The sequence below is a fragment of the Rhagoletis pomonella genome, unplaced genomic scaffold (genome assembly GCF_013731165.1).
Source record: "Rhagoletis pomonella isolate Grant_MI unplaced genomic scaffold, Rhpom_1.0 Rhpom_scaffold_00001, whole genome shotgun sequence".
NCBI classification, from domain to species: Eukaryota; Metazoa; Arthropoda; class Insecta; order Diptera; family Tephritidae; genus Rhagoletis; species Rhagoletis pomonella.
The window spans coordinates 11,692,915-11,698,119 of NW_023458555.1; the positions used below are offsets into that span (position 1 = coordinate 11,692,915).

Below are 5,205 nucleotides of genomic sequence, written 5' to 3' on the forward strand. Positions count from 1 at the left end.
AGATAACAATTTCAACATTTTACGCAATACACCAAGTAAGTATATCAATGTAAATTAAATCATAAAACAGGCATTTAATCCCCAAAGAATAGGGAATCTCGAGTGATTGGCTGATAAGCGTCGCTGTTAGTAGCAATTGCCCTTATGATAGATCTTTTTTTTTTTATTAGACTGCAAAACTGATAATTCAGTTGATTCGCCGTTTCCCCCCTATCCGTACTCACTTTATACAGTGTTTCAAGGGAATAAAGAACTATGTACATGCAAATGGGTGTTTCCATGGTGTCGAACGTGACATTAAGTCGTACGAGTTTTGAGTTAAATAAATCATACGAAAACCGAAGTCAGTTGTAAAAAAAAAAAATTAGGTATAAGGCCATTAATGTAGAGCTTAACAGTTGTTTTTGAAAGAAACTATAGTCAATATTCCAAACATTACGTTAGTTCAAGGCTACTAGCTTTACATCGCTTCAGAGCGGAAAAAATTTTACAGATGTGTTAATTGCTGTGAGGGGTGAATAATTTCGGACCAGCATGATGCGCGTACACGCTGCAGCTACACTATATTCGCATGCATTCACATACATACTTAGTTTGATAAATTTAAATGCCAATATGTTTAATTAAATGTAATTAAGAAACAAGTGTAAAAAAACACCAATGATAGGCGGGCGATAAGCAAAGTTGATGAAGGAATGCAAAATTGCACTTAAAAAAGAAATTGTTTTTTATATGCAACAATAGCGGAAAAGGTGACAGCAGCGATCGGAGGGCACAACAGAACGTGCTGGGCAGAGGGGACAAAGGAAAAATAGAAGCGCGACAGCTATTTTTGGCGAAACATTAAAACGAAAATAAACATTTTGTTTTCAGCGCATTTTTGTAAACACATATATATCGTCGATGCTTTTGCAAAACCGCCTATCTTTCGGCACTCAAATTGCGCAAGAGAACGAAAAACGGGGTTTCTTTGAAGGCATTGCTTTGAGAGGCATAGCTATTATTTAAAAACATCTGTTGCTTTACTAACGATTTTACAATTTTTATGCATAAATCTTGATGGCTGGATTTCAGGGTTACAAAATCTCATTTTTGCCACAACGGCGACTTAGGCGGTTTTGCAACTGGTCGATGTGCGGTTTTGCAAAAACATCGACGATATGTACAGATGCGTGCAACTAATTAGCAACGAAATTCAAAACGATATTGCTTGCAAATTATGTTTATTTATTTATTTTTAATAATTTTCATTTAAAATATAATTCAATCTATAACAGAAACCACAATAACAAAAGTTGCAAAGTTTGCACAAATTGCAAAAAAATTAATCAAACTTAAAAAAATCGTCATCAAAATTTCAAAATTTTTAATTAGAATATATAGAAAATGTTGGGGTATGCAGTTTTGTAGCCCATTCAATTTTAGTATAATAAAGTGGAAGTTTCAAGTCGCTAAAAATTACCGTTGATTTTTTAGAATTGTTTTTTGTCGAGGGTGTTGCGGATTTTTTTCCATATAAAAAAAATTTTGATCATGTGTTATCTTATCCATCACGATATACGAAATTTTATACGAAATTGCCCAAAGTGAACATCCACTGTAAGCGTTTGGGGAGTTTTTTGAATTCCTCTTATCTGCAAGCATTACTTAATTAAATAATTTTTTTTAGCCATAGCCCGTTCATGTGCTTATTGCTGCAAGTCTCGTAATCAAAAAAATTTGTTGATGAAAAAATGTTGTTTGAATTGAAAAATGAGCGCCACCTCTTTTTCTATGCTGTGTATCGTTTAATAGCTCATTAGAAGAAAATTTGTCTTAATTTTTACTTTGAGAGCGTATGTAAAATTTTAAGGCGTTTTTCTCGAGTTTTTGATTTTTTGGAATATGATACTCTTGCAGTAAAGTGATATGTACAGTGAAACCTCCCTTGGGCGGACACTCACCGTCAGTAATTTTTTGTCCGCCCAAGAGAGGTGTCCGCTCAATGGAAGGGAAGCTTATTTTAGTACTTTTTAATGTTTTAATAAATTGAATAGTCACTATTTCTTATTTGAATAAAAGATATTGATATTGCATCGTTCAAACAAAAATGTGCATGTCTTTTTTCAAAAGTGCATATTTCATTTATGTGCTAAGTACATATTAAGTAATAACAAAATAAAAATAAATATTACATTTCAGTCCATAAACTACATAAAACCATAGATTCATTACATAAAAAATTGTGAAATCGTCGATTGACGTAAGATTAATTTTTAATTTTTTTCAGTGTCAGTACCTTTTTCATCAATAGTTTTCATGTTTTTATCAGTAACAAAATCCAACCAGAAATCTAAATTTTCGGTCCATGTATTTATTATTATCTATTGTTATAAATTCATCAGAATTGGAATTGGATTCTGCAAGGGTTTCTGGTAATTCAAATAACGAACCTAAACCACTGCGCAAACCAAACTAAATGTGTGCATAACAATCACATTTTATGCGGGAAGTCCCCTTTTTCCATTTAGTAGTCCGCCTATGAGGAGTTCGCGTCCGCTCAATGGAGGTTTTTGTTTGATTTGTTATGAAAAGAAATCTTAATGTCCGTTGATAAGAGGTTCGCGTCCGCTCAATAGAGTTTTTTGTGTAAATTTTATGCAAAATAACTGTCCGCGTCCGGCCAAGAGAGTGTCCGCTTAAGAGAGAGTAATTTGTTCCGAAATTTATACTTAAAACTTGGTATAGGAAAAAATGTCCGCCCAAGGGAGATGTTCGTCTAATAGAGGTGTCCGTTAGGAGAGGTTTCACTGTAGTTAGTGACGTCACAGTAAGTAATGCGAAAGCAATAAACTGTAAGTTGCAACCAAATTTCAAAAAAAAGCAGTAACAATTTAGAATGCATTGCGTGATCGCAACAAAGAAAATTATAACAAATGCACGTACATACATACCTAACTGCACAAATGCATATGTACTTATACAATTATTTACAACTCAATATGTTCATAAAGCGCGCTGCAATGAACTGGGCCAATGAATGAGATTATAGTGCAAATCAATTAACAATTCGGTAAATATGTATGTATATACATATCTATGCTGCATTCCCTTGAATAGAGTAAATTAAAAAAATTTACAAAAAATACAATAAAATCTTCAAATATGGCAAATAGTGAAAACAAGAACTCTTCATTGCAGTGAAAGTTAGTAGTACGCAGGTGATCTATTAATTTTGTAAATATTTGAGCAAAGTTAAGAACTGTCTTTAAATAAATGAAAGTTAAATTGAAATATACCATACTTCGGCTGAAATTGCTTAAGTTCTATTTAACCATAAGTCCAAAACTCTACTATCATGCATACTGTCGAAAATTTTTTACAAAAAGAGATTACAGTTGTCATTTAAAGGTTTTATTTTAGTCAATCTACAAACATACATACGAATGTTCATATTTATCTGACAAGCGATAAGATCCATTATAAACGCTACATACATACATATATGCGTATACATGCATGAGCCTTTATTGCAATTCAGTCAACAACAAAAACGTGTGCTACGTGATTCAGTTGTATTAGACGCGTACTTAGTAATACATACCTATGTACGTACATGTGTAAATATGCAAATTTTTCTTTGCAAACTGGCAAAAATTAATGTCAAAAGGCAGTTTAGAAACCAAATACAAAATTGCTAGAAAATATGACGCCAGAGGAAGGCAGTAGGTTTACAGAAAGAATTGATTTGTCATAAAATAAGCGATAAAAATCGATTATTACATGTAAACTTATGTGCTTGCATACCGACATTTATCTATGGAGCTTGCATTTATCGCTGTGTAGTTTATTGAGTTATTTCTCATTTCAAAGCCCGGCTCAAGTGAAAATACAAATACATAGTCTAAAGTGGTAAACAAAGCATATTAGCACGCAGCAAATGACTATAATGAGTTAGATTACCAAAACATGATTGTACTTGTATCCACACAGGTTGTTGACAGGCTAAGACCAACAAGAGGTTTTAGTAGTAGATGAAAATAGTTGAAAATCCGTTAAAAGCAACCTGTAAAACATCTACTACCAACATTAACGAATCTGACTATACTGAGGAAAAAACAAATGTATCTAGGGCCAGCAAAAGTTTACCATATGACATTACATATGTTTTCCAACTGCTTTTTTTTTGTTGCTTTACAACCAAAAGGTCGGTGCCAAGGCCACGAGGGGCCTTGAACTTAACATGAAATACTCCATGGGCGTACAGTTTATTTGTGCATTCATTATTGAGTTAAGTTTACACACTTGTGCATTGGTTTGTCACACTAACGAGCGCCCTATTATTCCAAAAGGTATTGCATCACGACATTGACAGCAGTGGAGACGGTGAAGCATATTTGGTGCCACTATGATACTACGGCAGTCAGGCTGTCTTTGTTTTTAACGCTGACAATTGGAAGCACGAAAACATTGGTGTACACAAGGAATTTTAAAGGAATAAAATTTCAATAATTCCACAATCCAAAAGCTGCAAAGCAAGTTTAGCTGTATATATACATAAGTGTTTTGCGAATTCACTTTTAATGCGACGTTTATCTATTTTTTTAACACAAAGGGAATACATACACCAAATAAATATGTAGACCTGGAAGTTGGTGTACTATTACCCATATCAAGTATTAGCGGATCATTACATTGCGATGCACACCCGCTTATCTTTGTACAGCTTTTCTCCAGTTCATCTACCTATGTATATACATAATTTGTACCTATAGCATTATAATCCTATAATAAATTAGTTATTGATAAACTTACAAAACGTAATTAAGTTTGTGTTCCGACTTCCTTTCTGATTGCCGTCGTTTCACGTTATTTTTGAGGCTGCTTTTCTACTTTTGGTCTGTCGCTTTTTGAAGATTTGGGTGCTATTCCACCATCCACTTTTTGTCCACCTTCAATGCCAAAACCACCTTCTTAGCTTATTCCATACACTTTTCGTTCTTTACCAGCTGGCCCGTCGTTCTCGTATTCTCGCTTCTCCACTGGCTTTTATTTTTTCTCGTATCGCTTTGTTTGTCGTTTTTACACACACCTTAATAATTTGCTTTCCGCTTTGACTTGCTTATCCTGCGCACAAACCCAAACACATATTCACATGTTTTCGTTTTCTTTATTATGATTTTTTTTGCGTTTTCGTTTTCGACTTTTTCGGCGAATTTAGGGAGC

The 5,205-nt window shown here is 33.8% G+C and overlaps 1 protein-coding gene across 8 annotated transcripts in view; it reads right to left on the bottom strand.

Moving 5' to 3' along the window:
* The window catches only part of LOC118738885 (E3 ubiquitin-protein ligase RNF13), a 32,966-nt gene that overhangs the window by 7,518 nt on the left and 20,243 nt on the right, over positions 1-5,205 (bottom strand). For 2 of the 8 annotated variants that reach the window (XM_036469969.1, XM_036469919.1), the window contains exon 1: positions 4,795-5,196. The exons of 4 other annotated variants lie outside the window; for them this stretch is intronic. The gene's annotated coding sequence lies outside the window, so the exon portion shown is untranslated. Of the gene's footprint in view, positions 1-4,605; positions 4,726-4,794; positions 5,197-5,205 lie in introns of those variants that run through there. 2 more of the 8 variants (XM_036469946.1, XM_036469926.1) reach the window with 2 other exon arrangements.